This window comes from Phyllobates terribilis, unplaced genomic scaffold (assembly GCF_046119375.1).
Source record: "Phyllobates terribilis strain yellow unplaced genomic scaffold, ASM4611937v1 Scaffold_4__5_contigs__length_816908805, whole genome shotgun sequence".
Classification (NCBI taxonomy): Eukaryota; Metazoa; Chordata; class Amphibia; order Anura; family Dendrobatidae; genus Phyllobates; species Phyllobates terribilis.
In genome coordinates, this window is record NW_027362764.1 from 546635943 (window position 1) to 546654995 (window position 19053).

Consider the following 19053-nt stretch of genomic DNA (forward strand, 5'->3'; position numbering starts at 1 on the left):
CATACAGTCATCTTTGCACTGATGCATTTCAGAGCGGTGATTGTAGTCACTCCGGCACGCCTCTACTAATGGAAGCCAACGGCTTTGGGGACAAATATAGTTATAACCGAAAAACATACTTTTAGCCTCCGTCTGGTGAATGGTCTCTTATGGCGACGACATGGGAGGACATATTATTAGTACAACCAGAGGGTCCAAGAAGTAAGTTACTTCTTCGGCCCACTTCCACCTTAAAAGCAGATGAAATTTTGCACTATGATGAGCTATCAAACTGTCAAGGGCCCGCATATTGTTCTTGCACAGGGGTCCTCTTCTGTGTCCGCCAGTGGGCGACGTTACAGTACACGCCAGTAAAAGCTCCTGATGCGTTCTGTGGGCTAGGTGCACCTAGTCTAAAATGTCACAATAAAAAGCCCTTTACTCCCAGCCATTGCTCAGATTTCTTTATTGAGCTTTTTTGTGTATTAATAATATTCACATTTACTTTTTTTTTTTTTTTACAAGGTCGGTGTTGAAATATCTGCCCCTTTATAATGACTAAACAATCCGATAACTCCAGCAGAATGATTAGATGCAGCTCTATCGTAATCACCTGCCTTCTTCACGCCTGGTGCCTGCATAAAACCTCTGCCTTGTTTTTCCCTTTCCTATAAAGCTCTGCACTAGGATCCAGGGGACATCAGGCAGTAAGTGAGCTGTCTGCTGCGCTCCACCTACATCCCCATCACATTGAAGCTTTCACCCTTTGCTGCACTCCAGAATCATCTATTTATTCCCTTTTCTTGGATTCGGACGCCCTGTTATGTGTCTGTGCCCCCTGGTGAATGCTGATCGCCTGTGCTGACGTCTCAGAGCTGACTCCTGCTGCACAGGGATGGCAGGATCATCTTAGCTGGGCTGGGAAGGAATGCACACAGTCTTCTGCAGCAGTCCTACAAGAAAGCTTCTCCCTCCACACTGGAAATCCCATTCTTACTTCCTCCCCAGACTTTTGACTATAGATTATTATTCTTGCATTGCTTGCGGCTATCATACATTAACTAGGCAGCATAGACCTAGATGATGACAATCCAGAGCTGAAGTTTCATTGCTGGCTCTGTGTTTTGCTTACAGAAGAGGATGCAAAATATTATATTACATCTTAACATTATTATTGCCCTATATCCATCACATCATCAGTAATGAAGCAGATGCGATCTTCCCCATGCCTCTACTCTGCCTTGGTGTGGTGAGTATATTCTTCATCTATTACTTCTTCTCCAGGCTGATTCATCTCAAGAATTGAGTTAGATTTTGTGCTATAAAATAATTACAGACTGCACCTAGTGATAAGGGCATTTTTGGTTATATTATGTTTGTTTGTCAGTAATAAAAATCGAAGCGGTTATTTGCCGAGATTGCTAAAAGTTTCCGCCGAGTAATACAATACATAATCAATTACAGAGGTTACAGAGTGTACAGAATGTTTCCAGTATAAGGCAGACGTCTGGAAGGGGATATTCACATAAGGCATGTTTGTTGCCGACATTTCTGTGACTGTCCTGTTCATTTGAAAGGAGCTTTGAGAAATCTATGTGATTCCTTTCAGAAGAAGGGAACTAATTCTTAGTTGCAACTCGTAGCAAATCTGCTGCGTGTGAGCAAAGCCTAAAAAGTATGCAGTGCGTGGTATGGTGACGTTTGAATGATAGGTATTTTTTAGGGTTATAAAAAACTGCTTAATGGCTAAAAAGTGAAATCTAACAATATTTGGGGTGCACTTATCTCCATTTTCCAGAACTTCTACCGGTTATGCCTACAACACTATGCAATGACATGTCATATGTAGGGAAAACATCTGGGTCCCGACATGCCTGATATGTGGTGGGTGCTTAGTGAATTCACTATGGCGGTCTTCAGTTTGGAAGGTGGGACATGGAGGGAAGCATGTATCGTGGTTGTATATAATCATCATATATACAATTTTTCTTTCTGTATTTGGCTCGAAATTGTGGACTTGGGAGTCAGGTTAATATTACCTTAATTATTCCATGCAAAGGGAAACAACATACTTGACATAAACATGCAAAATAGTAATTTAAAACCTGAAACTAGTCAAAGTGGGTTATAACAGCTAGCCAAAACACACAAGTGGCATACCCCAATGGCAGCAGAGCACATGGCCGCTATGGACCTGTGACCTGGGGGCACCTGGTGCTGAATGACCCTGCTACCTGTCCGGAGTCACAATTTCAATGGTATCTGCATCAGCAGGACACAAATACAGTTAAATGCACTGGTGGAGCAGGTAACTGTTAGCTCATTGCTCTGTATAGTTGGGGTATAATAGTGTGTCTGGGGGTATCATACTATGTGGATGCCATGAAAGGAGTATTGTAGTGGATGGAGATACTAAGGAGCATTACAAAGGGCAATGTGGCAATTAGGTTGCTATTATTTTGCAGTGCAGTGACCCGATTTGGAGTTTTGATATGGGGCCTTATGATTTATATGTATGCCCCGGCAAACAATCTGATGTGATCCCTGACAGAAAAAATCCAACCAGCACACAAATGGGAAAAAAAACAACAATCGATTTACCAAATAGACAGGTGTTCGAATGGACGATAGCTCTTTAGGTACATAGCTCGAGTACACAGTTCAAAATCAGCTAAAAAATGTAAGTAATTGGTGGAGGTCCCCAAAATAGGCTAATAATGGGGAATAAATGAAGAATTCTTTTTTTTCAAGTACACAGTTCAGTATAGACAGTCACACAGTCCAATAAATAAGAAAATAAAGTCTTCATAGTATTTCAGTACAAGAATGTTACCATGTAAACTTCTAAGATTATGCAGGCAGTGGAGTATGGAAGACAAACAGAATTAGGCCATGTTGACATGTTCAGTATTCGATCAGTATTTTACCTCAGTATTTGTAAGGCAAAATCAGGAGTGGAACAGTCAGAGGAAAATTATAATAGAAACACGTCACCACAAGTGAAACATGTCACCTCTTCTGTATTTATCACCCCCTCCTGGTTGGTTTACAGATACTGAGGTAAAATACTGACCAAATACTGAATGTGTGCACATGGCCTTAAGATTGCAAGCACTGTAAGATACTGGAATGGCCAAGGATGAGTTGGTATGAGGCGAGCCCCAACCCAAACTGATGATTGGGGCAGCCATAGCAGCATTAGTTGGGTATATGGCCATTACTTCAATGTGCGTATCAGAAAAATACCCAGTTGAATAATGATAAATGGAGGATGTATCTCACGCTATCCATGAAATGTATTAACCATGCAAATAACAACAGAAAAAGGATCTTGCACGCCTATACATACAACAGTGGTATCCATTAGATTTTTTTATTAAGTTTAGCCAACTTTTGCCAACATCAACAGAGGACAGATAAACACCAAAATCATTAGGTATGCAAAAGTAGGAGAATAAAATTCACAATAGTGAACATGGTGGTAAGTATGTGCACCCCTCACAAAGACAGCATCGAAGAGCCTTATTTGCTGACTGGTTAAATGGTATTCAGCATGACTCCTTTATCATTCAACTGAGTCAGTCGCCCCCAAAACACTATCTCAACTAACCATAGTTTCTCAAAGTGTTGCACTCACTGCTGTACATTGGAGCTTTCTTTTCAGGCAACGATCGCTCTGGACAAGTGAGTGCGGTCTACATAAGTAAGGGAAGGTGGCTGGGCATGGTCATTGAGGGGTAAAACGGTGCACTGAGCATCTCTGGCCATTCAGAGGGTGCACTGAAGACCCCCAGCTGCGTACCACACAAACTTCTTTTTATGTACATCAAAGTCAATGTTTATTAAACCAAAGGTACACTTTTATGGGGGATCAGTCCCCCATTTAATCATGTGGTTAGATTAAATTCTGATTTCAAGATGCCAGAGCCCCTTTAATGTACGGATGCCTACTGTTATTATATAGACTGTGCCTTAGTCTCTTCAGTAATGTCGTCCTTGTGTTTATCCGTAATATTCTTTGGATACAAGATGTATAAGCAAGAATTATAAAAATGTAAACTTCCTGCTGGCTCGTTCAGTTCAGCAGACTTGGCAGGGATAAACTTTAGGGGATCAGTTTCATTGGGTTTTACTATAAAAATACAGAATTATAAATATGAATACATTTTGTTTTGTTATAATTCTCAGTTACGTTTTTACCTGTATATTATAAGCGTATTATCATGTCTAGTTCAACTAATATATCTGTTGTCACAAAATGGCTTTTGGATTATATCTCTGAATCAAGGGCTCGGTAGACTCATAGTTATGATCAAGCGGTATTTTTGTGTCTTGTCATCACGCCGTCTCATCCTGCTTCTTTCAGCAATGACTGATGGCTGTCAGTGTGTACAGGAATATACATTAGCATCTTTCAATCATTCGTGTCTGGTGGAGGAGTGGGGGGAGGGGTGGACAGAAAGAAATGGGGAGATGCTCCAGGGTCAGGAATAAAGACTTGCATCTGGGTCCACAGAATGTTTTCTTCTGAGCTCATTTCTAATCAGCTCAATATATTTTTGTGGTTTGGTCTAATAAGTAGTCTGCTCTGTTATTACAATAAGCAGCACTTTAATGGGTCGGAACACATTCTTCACAGATTCTCTTTTCATCCATGCTATCAATTTCTAAACAATTTACCCATTGTGAGGAAACAATAGCAATAAGTGTAGGTTAGCCTGCTGGCATTATACTCCAACTGAGCAGGTGTTATACCCCCCCCCAAAAAAAATTACTGATATATAATGCTTTTAACATTAGTTTAATTTGGATATCATAGTTACAATATAACTTATTTACTTTTGAATAAGGGAAATTTATTGAACTTATTCCTTGTTTGAATCTTGCTTGAAAAAGGGCTCAAATACGACAATGATTTGTACCAGGAAGATGAGACTCTTAAATCGATAAAATAAATAGATAGATAAATTGATAATAGATAGATAGATAGATAAATAGATAGATAGATAGAGTGGATTTTAAATGTCTACACTGATAAAATTCCATATTTTTGTCATGTATAAAAATTATACCAAGAGCAGTAGTTTCAGAACTTCTTTCACCTTTACTGTAACCCATATTTTCTACAAATCCATTGAGAAACAAAGTGAAATAATTTTGAGGAGGAAAATAAAAATAACAAAACTAAAATAATATGGTTGCATAATACATGTAGTTTGACAAAAGCATGTGGGGAAAGCGTGTTATGGTCTGATGAGACCAAATTTGAACTTTTTGGCCATAATTCCAAAGGTATGATTGGCACAAAGTAAATACTGTGCATCATCAAAAGAGCACCATGCCCATAGTAAAGCATGGTGGAGGCAGAATTATGCTTTGGGGCTGTTTTTCGGCAGCTGGAACTGAGTCACTGTAGTCAAAGTGGAGGGAATTATGAACAGTTGCAAATATCAGCCAATTTTGCATCAAAACCTTCACGCCTCTACTACTAGAAGGCAGATTAAGATGAATTTCACACCTTTCAGCATGATAAATTACCTTAACCATACCTCCAGATTAACAAAGGAATTGCTTTGCCACAATAAAATCAAAGCTTTGGAATGACCCAGCCAGAGCTCAGACCTAAAGTCCAATTGTATATCTGTGGGTAACCTTAAAACAAAGGTTTGTTTCACAAACAAAGGTCACTTTAATCAATAGATCTTGGAATAAAAATAAACTTCACAATAGGATGTGTAAAAAAAATGTTCCGGTGCTGAGATAATCTTATAAATGTGCCCCTGCTGTGTACTGTGTAATGGCCTTGTCTGACAGTGCAGGAACATGGTCTGATCATGCCACATCTCCTGGATATGGGGGGGGGACGCAAAGGAGGGTATACAGACATTACAGCAGGGGATCACAGCTGATGGTTTCTGTAAGAAAAATTATTTCACTGACTGTTTAAAAACTTGTTTTAGGTCACAGAAAGAATTCGCTGCAAATCCCCTGCTGTAATATCTATATAGTCTTTTGCTTCCTCCTTTGTTCAGGAGTTGTAGTATATCTGACTATGTTCCTCCACGGTCGGACACATCCATTACACATGGGCACATTTATAAGATTATCTCGGGACAAGAACATTTTTTTAACACATCAAATTGTGGAACTTATTTTTATTCTAAGATCTAGTTATTAAAATGTACTTTGCTAGTGGGAAAACCCTTTTAAAGGGAATATATCATGTGAAAAAAACGCTATTAACCTGCAGATATAGAGTTAATCTGCAGGTTCATAGCGAGCCCTGCACTTGCACTTAGACCGCCGCTGCCGGGATGAAATGAACTTTATGGTAGCATCGGGTTCAGTCATGGGGGTGTCACCGGCTCGGGATTAGTCACCACTCTGTGTATAGAGAGCGCCAGCAGTAACCGCATCCCTGGCACTGACTGACAGCTAGCCCTAAAGCTCAGCTGCTGTCAGTCAGAGCAGGGGGTGCGGTTACTGTTGCTGCTCTCTATACACAGAGTGGTAACTAATCCACTAATCCCATGCAGGTGGCACCCCAGTTACTGAAACACAAACGCTACTGTGAGGAATAAAGTTAATTTCCTCTTGGCAGTGGGGGTCTTAGTGCGGAATCCGGGCAGGTTCAGAACATTATTAACCTGCAGATTAATTCCATATCTGCAGGTTAACCGCGTTTTTCACATGACAGGTTCCCTTTAAGAGGGCGCTGTGCACAGTAGATACCCTCACATTGTGACTGATTTTGAGCACTACTGCAAGGAAGAGTAAATAAATATTGCCAATTCTACATGTTCCATGCTGATACAAAAAGTCTGAATGTTGTGATAAATTCAAAGGGTCTTTCAACAAAGTATTAGTTTAAGAGTGTGCATATTTATACAACCACATTATTTTAGTTCTTTATTTTTCTTTTTCCACCTGTAAAGACTTCAGTTTATTTTTCAATTGAATTGTACAGATTATAGGTGACATTAAAGGTGGAAAAAATTCTGAAATGGTTCTTCTTGGTTTGATTATTTGTTACATGACAAAGACCAGGCATTTTAACAGGGGTGTGTAGACTTTTTTTACCCACTGTAGATAGATAGATAGATAGATAGATAGGGTGTGTAAATTACCCTCATTTTTCAATTTTCAATCTTGTAGTGCTTTTATTTTTCTGTTACTACTGGAAAGACATTGTATCAGAGTCCTGGGATTTGAGACTCAATTTACTGTCTGAGTGCTGCTTCAACATATGTTTTGCTAGACAGATAGTTACACAGATAGATAATGGGGTGTTTATCGCAGAGAGCATGCCAACAGAGACCTAATAAGAAGTTTTTTAAAGTGAACCTGTGAGCACGATTTTGTAATACAAAGTCACTGCAGTAACTAATTAGATGTTGGTCCTCACAAACAGGGAGGAGAAGACCTCATGTACAGTCCGGCTCCTGTGCACCAGCATCTAATTAGCAGAAAACTTCAAATGGTGATTAAAGGGAATGTGTCACCCCCCCTGGGCGATATCAGACCTCTACTATGGGCATACAGGCGATAGAAAGGTAAATCTCTACTTACCTGTATGGCCCATAGTAGAGGTCTGATTGCAGAGAAATCTGGTTTTATAAAGTGTTTTCCATAGATTTACTTTTCTTTACCCTGTATGCCCATAGTAGAGGTCTGATATCACCCAGGGGGGTGACACATTCCCTTTAAAGAAGAACCACAAAGCGGATTTCCTCACCAAAGGTATCAATTTAACCAGCATTACAGTGCCATTACTGCAATGTCTTTACCTTACTTTACAAAATCGTGTTGACAGGTTAACTTTAGTCATGAGCGAGCACTAAAATGCTCGGGTGCTCGAAGCTCGGGTCGAGCACATTGGAATACTCGGGTGCTCGACCCGAGCAACGAGCCCAATGTAAGTCTATGGGAAACTCGAGCATTTTTCTGGCAGTCCCCCCGATGGTCTGCAGAAGTTCAAAAATTGCCCAAATCGATGGGAACAGTGCTCAATTAAACGTCAGGCAGGCAGAATATATAGAGAGACAGGCAGGCAGGGTATATAGGAGGGTGCATGAAAAACATAGCAGGGCAATTGGAACACACTACTGCCCTCCGATTTTCATGCACCCGTCTCTTTAAAAAAGCCAGCCGGTAATTCATCAGCGGCATACACCGGTACCCGACAATTTAGAACAGACCCGACAATGTAGAACAGAAAGAATAGAGCATCACACATAGATTAGATAGATAGAAACATGTCAGTCACATATATAATAAGTACAGTGACAGTGTTGGTTACTGTACTTGTCATTTAGTGTTAAAATAAAAGATTTATTAAAAAAAAAATTGGCGTGGGATCCCCTGTAATTTTAATCTCTAGCGGAGGTTAAGCAGACGGCTGGGGCTGATGTTTGAAGCCTGGGAAGGGGGTAATACCCACAGAGCTTCCCAGGCTACTAATATCAGCCCCCAGCTGAATACCTAGCCTTTACTAGCTATTAAAATGGGGGACCCCCAAAAAAATGACGTGGGGTCCCCCAATTTTAATAGCTAGCAAAGGCTAGGCAGACAGCTGGGGGCTGATATTAATAGCCCAGGAAGGGTGCCATGAATATTGGCCCCCTCCCAGGCTAGAAACACCAGCCCTCAGCCACCCCAGAAATGGTGCATCCATAGGATGTGCCATTTATGGCACTTAGCCTCGCTCTTCCCACTGCCCTGCAGCGGTGGCAGTGGGGTAATAGGGCTGGGGTTGATGTCAGCTTATAATGCCAGCTGACATCAAGCCCAGGTTAGTAATGGAGAGGCGTCTATAAGACACCCCCATTACTAACCCCATAGTCAAAGTTAAAAAAAACACCAACACCCAGAATAAAGTCCTTTAATTGAAATAAACACACATTCCTTTAATGTTCTAAATTAAACTCTACTTACTGTATCGCCCATTCCAGCTGAAGCCAATGTCTTCTGCAATAAAAGTAAAATAATAAACCAACCTCATCCTTACCTTTCCATGGTTCCCAGGACAGCTTCAGCTCTGCTACATTGACATGACAGGCTGGATCGCAGCAGACCTTCCATCCAGCTTGCCATGCTGCAGACACTGAGAAGCTCCTCAGTGTCTCGCTGTGACTGCATCCAGATGAGCCGAGTTCATGTCCAATGAATTCAGCTCACCTCATGCACGTCACTGACAGCGTGGGAGGATTCTCCTGCTCATGCGGTGCCGGCAAATGACATCACCGCTTGAGCAGGAGAATTCTCCCACGCTGGGATGGCATTGAGATGGCAGGCTGGATGGTAGCAGAACGCTGCCATCCAGCTTGTCATCCTTCAGAGCCACTGCGGAGTGCAGGCACTGTGTATTTTATGGTTATTGCAAAGGATCGCTCAACCTCTTATTCTAAAATCCTCCTAAGACCTCTTTCACACGTCTGTGTTTCCAATACATGTGATATCCATTCTTTTGACGAATACCACACGTACCCATTATAAACTCTGTCGATGTTTATACGCGAACAGTGTGTCCGTGTAAAACACACAGAGACATGTCCTTTTTTTTCCAGCAGCATGGATGACGAGGGCCAATACAAGTCTATGGGTCCGTGAAAAACATGTACAGCGGAAGGCATCAGTGTATTGTTCTTGTTCTGTCCATGTTTAACATTGCAAAGTATAGGAGAAGCTTTATAATTTCTTTCTTTATCCATACCAGAAAAACACATACACTGATGGTAAAAACGGACACAAGGATGACACACTGATGGGAAACACTGATGACACCGCTACAGGTTTTTCACATACATACTTTATACAAACGTGTGAAGGAGGCCTTAGAGAAACGCTATTATAAACTAGAAAGGCAATTTGCTCTTTTTGTGATAGGGCATAATTCTTCAACAAAATATACTAAATATATGGCCCAAACCAGAGGCCTCTACCAAACTGGATCTGATTGATATTTTAAATCAAACATTTTAGACTTTAGGTGTCATCCAATTACTAATACAACATAAAATATTTAGTATAAATTACATTTATTTGTCATCAGTTTAGTTTTAAATTATTTAAAATTGCAATAGTAAATTTTCACTTAGCATAGAATCTTAAAGGATATGCCACTACATTTCACAATACAAGAATATGTTATATAATAGATATCTTAGCCCTGATGAGGCTCATGTACTTGCTTTAAAGCACCACTCCATAATTTGTTGTTTTTTTTTCAGCGCTCGAGTGGCCCCCCTGGGCCGTGGGGTGCTCGGTGCCGGGCCGGTCATTGCTATGGGAGATGTCATAGTAGCGGTGACCCGGTCCGTGACCCAGGGCGGTCAATCAAAAAGGGGAATTATTTACAAGGGAATTAATAAAGTTTTATATATACTGTATATATAGTTTGTGACGCCACCTGTGGTATGCGGCTATATGGAGCCGCCGCTGCTGTGCAGAACCTCTGGAGCTGATGTTGGTGCAGCCGGGTTGGTTCAGCTCTCCACAGGTAGAGCTTAGCTCCAGGGCAGTGTAGAGATGTTGTAGATGTTATAGGTGATGCTGGGCGTTGTAGTGCAGGGGTGATGGCGCAGATAATAATCACAGAGACAGTGGGGTGCAGTCCTCAGGGTCTTTACTCACAGTTGTTGCAGTCCAAGCTACAGGTACCGGTGTAACTTCCCTCGTCGTGCTGCGCTTACTCAGGGATGGGTTCAGTCCACCCTCAGATATCTCCGGAGTACTTAGCGGGACCCCCTTCTGTGTGTTCTCTCTCTGGCCGTCTCCCTGCACCTCATACCAAGTGTCCCAATCCGGTGCACGCGGGCCTCGTCGGGTGACGTCTGTTCCGTCCCCTGGGTCCTCTATAGCTACCTTCTCGGTTAGACTGATATGGACTGTTGGCTGCAGGACTTGAAATACTGCAGCCTCCGGTTTCTAGTTGAGACATACAGTCTCCTGCTAGTTGAGGGAACGATCCCCTTTGTGTGGCCTGACCCCTCCACCACCTGGTAGATTTGGGTGTACGGGTGGCCTCCAGCACTGCCCGTACCCCTGGGGTCCCTTCCTCATTCCTGGAGCACTTCCTGCTACTCTCTCCTTCTCCTTCAGTCCTGGGCCTCTCCTCAGGCCCTCCGCCTGAGCAGAGCTCCTACAGAGCCCCTGCTCCCAACTCCTCTCACTGTAGATTATTCCCTCTCACTACTGCTCTGCTCTCTAAACAAGATAGCTTCTCTATTTATACTTTCCTTCATGTGCTTCCCTAAGCTACTTCCTCCACCCACACCCACTACATAGCTCCTCCTATCAGCTAGGGACCAGGGACTGTGCTCTCTTTTAGGAGCAATCTCGCCCTGCCCCCACTGCTGGTATGTGTTGGATGCAGGTGTTAGGGTCCCGAGCTGTACTCCTTCCTTACCTGAGAGTGAGATACCACACCTCTGGGTGAGATACAGTACCTCTGTGGCGACCGAACTCTCAGGGGCGCCACATACCCCCCTGATAAAACACAGCACGTGTGTGGGCTGGAACAGAGTAAAAACAGGGTAATTTACAGACATGCAATTTTTAGATGCATCACATATAAGATCATAAACATAACATTTCTTCCCTTTATGGGAGGCACTTTTTCTTGAACGTTACTGGTTACGTTTTTATCAAAACATTATAAGACTTTTCAAGGAACATCTTTCTTTACACTTATAAAACATTTTTCTCATAAAACATTTTTCTCATAAAACATTTTTCAACAGGTTACAGCACGATCTGCAACCGGGTGTCCATTCTCTTTAACAAGGTGCAAAGTGTAACATGAGGGACCCGCCCAAAAACCCTCAACGTAGGCCCTGGGCGTGGCTGCAGGGCATAGATGATCCAGGCGTTGGACCACGTCTTCGGCCACGCCGAACGGGTTTTTGTTCTGAGGTCAGCTTTGTATATATATAAAACCAATAAGGGGCACTTTAAGAAGTGCAACTATTTACAAATGAAAGTTCTTAGGCTATTCACTGTCCATAACCTGATAGTCATTTTAAACGGGTAACTAGAAAACTTTAAATGCACACAATTTAACTTTTTAAACTGGGAGGGGTGTACCCTTCCAGGTGACTACAGACAGTTTCTTTAGCTCAAACAGTCTAACAGTGGTGCTCCCTCCGGGGGAACTCCTGGTTCCTGCAGGCTGACCCAGCCGGGTCTTCAGCCTCGCATTGCAGGGGCATGCCTCTCCTTTTCGCCACTCGATATACCTGGAGGTCATACCAGCCGCTCTCACCCTTATGACGGGTAAATGTGACGTGGTCACCGGGGTAAAGGTCTCGGCCGGGATGCCCCTGTTGGAGGTGGGGTTCCACAACCCGCCGGTTAACGAATACATCTCGATCGGTGTGCGGCTCCCTCACAAAGCCCCACCCGGCGTCCAGATCGAACTTGACCACTATCCCCTCCAGACGGGAACTAGGGGTGGCAGCTCTTGCTTGGCGGGCCTGGGTTTTGGCCGCCATGATCCGGACCTCCATCTTTTCCCACAACACCTGCTGGTCATGACGCTCCTTCTCCAACTGTAGGAGCTCCCTCCTGCAGTGCTTTTCCCTCCAGAGGGCTTGGGCCTGCATCTCCCACGGGAACCCCATGAGGTCCCCCTCCCCGTTGTCCCACCGGAACTCCTCTCCTTCTGGGCAGGCAACCTGGGGTGCAGGTGCAGGCATTAGAGGGGGTCCTTGCTGGTCCTCATATCGGGCGGACCAGTCATAGGCAGTGTTTCCGTAGACCTACTCGGGTGCGGGGGCAGGTGGCTCCGGTAGGGGGCCCAGGAGCATGTCGGCGGAGCAAGCGCCCGGGATCGGAGTTCCGCCAGGGGGTCTAGGAGCTGGTCAGTGAAGCTGATGCTCGGGACGGGAGATTCCGCCTTGGTGACCGGGGAGCAGATTGGCAGAGCAGGCGCCCGGGATTGGAGGTTCCGCCAGGGAGCCCAGGAGTAGGTCGGTGGAGCAGGAGCCTGGGATCGGAGGTAGTGTTGAGCCACCCCCGTAGTGTTCGAGTTCGGTTCGGTTCGTCGAACACCCGTGTGTTCGCCGAACTGTTCGTCGAACTGTTCGTCGAACACCTTCGAACACCGTTAAAACCAATGGCAGGCAAACAAAAACACATAGAAACACATAGAAAACACCTTCAAAGGTGTCCAAAAGCTGACAAACTGCTCAGAAGACACAACTAACACATGGAAAAGTGACAAGTACATATAGTCATGCGAAAAGAAAAGAGGTGGAGGAGTAAAAGGAGAGGGAGACACAAATATAGGCATGTCATGCCCCTCTAAAATCCAAAAAGTGAGAAGCCGACACGTTCAGTCCGCTCCTGCCCGTGCCACCTCCGTGTCGCCGGGTTTGTGCCAGAGCCGCGGTGAACCCTGACGGCCAGCCACCCTCTCCCATTACTGGTGCCTGTCCGCTGGTGGGTCGAGCGAGCCCCCCTGTGGTGGAGGCAGCTCTAAGCTTTTTAATTTAAATTGTCTCTCTAATTTGAATGAATACACTTTAAATCCATTTACAAGGATCTATTGGAGGGCAAGTCTCATGCCAGCAGCCGCAGTAATTCCAGCTCCAGTAGCGTCCACTAAAGCTGCTGCAGTTAAAAAGCTTTTATAAGGATCGAGCTCGGCTGTCCACCGCAAGGCATCCTACTGCCAGTCCCAGCCTCTATGCCTTGGGGTGCCTCCTGATGCTCTTCACTAAGTATCCCATGGTCCCGAAGCATTTCCTTTGAAAAAATTAAGTGTCTAAACTACAGGTGGTGTAGCTTGCTTAACAGCCGGGATAATCCGCTGACTAGCAGACACTGCTACTAGGCACAAAGTATTTCCTGGGCTAGATGCAGTTAAAAATTTGTAATTAGATACTCTCGTTGGATGCTGAGAAAGCATTCCATACGGTCTCCTGGCACGCCATATTTGATTCTCTTAAAAAGCTTGGGGTAGGGGTCTAGGGGACCCTTTTATAGCCAAAATCACGGCCCTGTATCGCAATACGTCACCTAGGCTGAAGATAAATGGAACTGTAGCACCCTGAGGGCTCGGTTGCTACAGACGTATTGCACCTCACCCAGAGGTGTGATATCTCACTCTCAGGTAAGGATGGAGTGTGGATCAGGACCCGACAACTGCATGCATTACACCACATTGCCGTGGGGCAGGGCGACCAATATGCCCCTGAGATGGGCACGACAGTCCCTGTCCCTGGCTGGAGTGGGGGGAGGGAACACTGAGGAAGGGGAACCCTGTAGTGCAGGAGCAGGGAGGAAGCAGTTCCTGGGTGCATTGAGAAGGGAGTATAAAAGGTGGGCACCATCTTAGTTCAGTGCAGAGAAGTCTGAGCAGAAGTGGCAGGGAGCAGGGGCTCTGCATGAGCTCTGCTCCGGAGGCGGGCCTAGTAACAGAGGCCCAGGCCTGGAAGAGGGAGAAGGAAGGAAGAGGAGCGGAGAAGGCTCCAGGAACGAGGAATGAAGGGATCCCAGGGGTGCGGACGGGCGAGTCGCCACCGCACGCCCGAATCCAACTGCGTGGAGGGGTCAGGACAAAGGGGGAGACCGGTCCCCGAACTAGTGGAGGCAGGAAACGACCCTCAGCTAGAAACCGGAGGCTCTGACATTTTATGTGGCGCAGCCCCTCGCTACACCCGCTAGGAAGGCACCACATAGGGTCAGGGAAACTGGCGCCAAGTTTACCAAGAGGAGGCCCGAGGCAGCCGGACAGAAGTGTTGGTAAGAAAGGCCAGACAAAGGACACACAAAGGGGGTCCTGTGAAGTGCTCCAAAGTTATCTGGGAGTTGTCTGAGCCCCTCACCTGGTGAGCACAGTACGACGTGGGCAGCCGTTACCTGCAGACGTGGTCTGGATAATAAGAACTGTGAGTAAAGGCCCTGGACTGCATCACTGACTCCGTGTCGTTACTGCTGCTGCCCTGCACCATCACCCCCATCCTCCGCATACACTGCCCTGAGGCTATACTCCTCCCGTGGGGAGTTATGCTACGCTCTGCTGCACCCACAACACCAGCCTCAGCGGTCTGCCCTGTAGCGGCGGTTCACTCTGACCGCAATCCACGGGTGGCGTAGTCGGACATTTAAACATCAAAACCACATAAATAGTTCCGCCACTGGTTTGACCGCCCTGAGCCACGGAACCGGGTCGCCGCCACGAAGACTACAACCACCAGCATCCACCAAAAAGGGTCCGGCTCCGGGTGTCCCAAGGCCCAGGGGGTGCGTCAGAACATTTTCATCACCTTTCACAATCACCAATGGGACAAGGCAGGGATGTCCTCTGTCCCCTCTCTTATACATCCTAGTGACGGAGCACCTGCTCTCATCAATTCGCCATAACCCCAATATTAGGTGGATTGAGGTGGGAGGCACCGAGTACAAGTGCTCTCTATTTGCTGATGATGTCCTAGTATATATCACTCAATCACATATATCCATCCCTGCTGTTATGGCTGAAATAGATCACTTTGTTACATGGTAAAATTTTAAAATCAATGCAGCGAAGTCTGAGGCCCTCGATGTCTCCCTCCCCAAATCCATATAGGATTCCATCCAGTCCAACTTTCCCTTTGCCTGGCCCTCACAGGGTATCAAATACTTAGGAATTCCTATTCATAGAGACCTCTCCCATCTATGTTATCTTAATTTTGGGCCCTTTATTGAACAATTCCATACAGACCACGGTTGGCAAGTTAGAACTGTAAGATTCACTACGTGAACCACTGGTGTTTTGTGGAAAAGCACATGTACACTGTGTTCCAAATTATTATGCAAAAAGTGTTTAGGAGTGATAAGGGAAGAATTTGTTTGTTTGTCAGTTAAACTCATTGATGGTGATGTGTGTCAGGGCTCTTTATATCACTGTAAGCAATTGCAGACACCTGTGCTAATTAGTTTGGCAGGTGTGTCCAATGAAAGGCAAGACTACTTAAGAAGGCTCTCTCACATTATTAAGCAGCCTACATTTTCTGCCAAAATGGGAAAGAAAAAGGATGTGTCGGCTGCTGAGAAGCAACAAATTGTGGAGTGTTTAGGTCAAGGCATGACTACAATCAACATTGTGCGATGATCAGGATGAAGTGTCTTGGCAATCAAGAAGTATGTAGCTGATTCACAGTACACACGTGTGCGTGCTGATAAGGGCAAATTGAGGACTCTTTCCTACAGGCAATTACGTCAGGTTGAAAGAGCAGCGGCAAAAAAGCCTTGTCATAGCAGCAGACAAGTTTTTGAAGCTGCTTGTGCCTCCAACGTCCCCCGAACAACAAGATGCAGGGTCCTTCAGAGGTTTGCAGCTGTGCATGCGCCATCCTGTCGACCTCCTCTATCCACTTCACACAAGCAGAAACGGCTCCAGTGGGCCAAACATTACATGAAGACTGATTTCAAAACTGTTTTGTTCACGGATGAGTGCCGTGCAGCGCTCGATGGTCCAGATGGATGGAGTGGAGGATGGCTGGTTGATGGACACCCCACGCAAATACGGCTACAGCGCCAACAAGGAGGAGGTGGAGTAATGTTTTGGGCTGGAATCATGGGGAGAGAGATTGTCGGCCCCTTTAGGATCCCTGAAGGCGCTAAAGATGAACTCCATAATGTATGTGGATTTTCTCAAACAGCACTTCCTGCCATGGTTCAAGAAGAAGAACCGTGTATTTCACAGCAAGATCATTTTTCTGCATGATAATGCACCATCTCATGCTGCACATAAAACATCTGCATCTCTGGCTGATATGGGCATAAAAGGGGACAAACTTATGGTGTGACCCCCATGCTCCCCTGACCTCTACCCCATTCAGAACCTTTGGAGCATCATTAAAAGGAGTGTCTATGATGGCGGGAGGCAGTTCACATCTAAGCAACAGCTCTGGGAGGGTATTCTGTCCTCATGCAAAACAATTGAAGCAGAAACCATCCAAACCTGACAAATTCAATGGACGAGAGAGTTCAGAAGCTCCTTTCCAACAAGGGGTCCTATGTGAAAATGTAACATCACCTAGAATAAAGTTTTGAGTTGAAAACTGTTTGATTTCAGTTTCTAACAACCTGCTAATGCTTATAATTTCAAAAATGACAATTTTTTTGGTCTTTATTAAAATGAAAAGGTTGATCGAAAAGTTTGGGGGATCTAAGAGTGTGGCAACCCAGTAGTCATGATTACTTCGAATTCTGACAATATGAGGGTCATGCTGCAGGTAGTGCAGCAAGAAGGCACTTATGTGTCTTGCGCATCTCGGAGCCCCAAAATTATTTTCCGGGCTAGATGCAGCTAAAAATTATTTTTAATTTTAAATCTGGTGGAGCTTATTATAGATGGCCTAATAGGATCAGTGCTGCACACTGCTACAAAGCCCAAATTATTTTCCAGTCAAGATACAGATAAACATGATTAGTAATTTGAAAGCTTAAAACGGTTGGTAGGGTGATTTTAACCAATCATCAAGCTTTTACTCTCCCCAGGATGACACAGGGGTAGAAAAGTCGTTTCGGATCCATGATTTGTTCATCTTTATGAACGTGAGTCTGTCTACATTATCAGTGGAGAGCCGCGTGAGCTTATCTGTCAGCACACCACCAGCAGCGCTGAACACACGTTCAGACAGAACGCTGGCTGCGGGGCATGACAAGATCTCCAAGGCGTAAGTGGCTAGCTCCGGCCATTTATCCAGATTGGAAGCCCAAAAAGAGCAAGGGTCCAGTGACACAGTCGTGGCTTCAATGTTTACTTGGAGATGCTCCTGTACCATCGTCTCTAGGCGTTGACTATGTGTCAGACTTCTTGTCTCCTGTGGCCTTGCAAAGGATGGGCTAAAAAAGTGGTGAAATGATTCCGAAAAATTGATGTTACCAGCAGATACTGTGGTTCTGTTACGGTTTGAGTGCTGAACACTTGACGGTCCCACGGTTGGCAAGTTGGAACTGTGAGATTCACTACGTGCACCACTGGTGTTTTGTGGAAAAGCACATGTAAGATTCTGCAACAGTCTCTGCTGATACTCCTGCATGCGTGCATCCCTTTCTACGGCAGGAATAATTTCGGCAAATTTACTTTTGTACCGGGTATCTAACAGTGTGGCAACCCAGTAGTCAGGATTATTTCTAATTCTCACAATTCGAGGGTTATGTTGCAGGTAGTGCAGCAAGAAGGCACTCATGTGTGTTGCGCATCCAGGAGCACCAAGTCCCTGTTGTGTTGGTGGCGAGGTAACAATCATGCTTCCTTCCTCTGTCCTCTCCCCCCAACCTCGCACAACAGAAATGTGATCAAGGTCTCCCTCATCTGATGAGTCTTCCATTAGTTCGTCCTCCACTTCTTCCTGGGCTCCTGCACCTTCCTCACTAGTTTGGCTGCTACCATGCGCCCTGGTAAAACCATCTCCCCCACCCTCACATGCCTGCCGCCTTGGTGCTGCCGACCGTCTCGACCTTGCAGATGTTAGCCCTTCCGCATACAACTCCTCCTCCTCTACTTCCTCCACCTCCTCTTGTGCCACCACCTGACTCCGAATTCTGTTTAACATGTGCTCCAGCATGTAAATCACTGAAATAGTCATGCTGATAATGGCATCATCAGCACTAAACATCTTCGTCGCCATTTCAAAACTGTGCAGAAGGGTGCATAGGTCCCTGATCTGAGACCACTCCTCCAGCGTGATTTGCCCCACCTCTGGATCTCGTTGGCCCAGGCTATACGTCAGAACGTATTGCACCAGGGCTTGTCGGTGCTGCCACAGTCGCTGCAACATGTGCAGAGTTGAATTCCACCGGGTAGGCACATCGCATTTTAGCCGGTGAAGTGGCAGGCCCAACGACTTCTGTAGAGATGTAAGTCGCTGAGCTGCGGGATGCGAACGGCGGAAGTGAGCACACAGCGACCGTGCCCTCTGCAGAAGGCCATCTAGTCTGGGATAGTGGGCTAAAAATTGCTGGACAACCAGGTTCAACACGTGAGCCATACAAGGCACGTGTGTGACATTGCCCCGGCGAAGGGCCGCACCCAGGTTTGCAGCATTGTCGCACACGGCCTTCCCTGGTTTCAGGTCCAGT

At 45.3% G+C, this 19053-nt stretch overlaps 1 protein-coding gene across 2 annotated transcripts in view; it reads left to right on the plus strand.

The window, feature by feature from the left end:
* Positions 1-619: 619 nt before the first annotated feature.
* DSEL (dermatan sulfate epimerase like) overlaps positions 620-19053 on the plus strand; it is a 68078-nt gene continuing 49644 nt past the window's right edge. For both annotated transcript variants that reach the window (XM_073678967.1, XM_073678966.1), the window contains exon 1: positions 620-1228. The gene's annotated coding sequence lies outside the window, so the exon portion shown is untranslated. The remainder of the gene's footprint in view (positions 1229-19053) is intronic.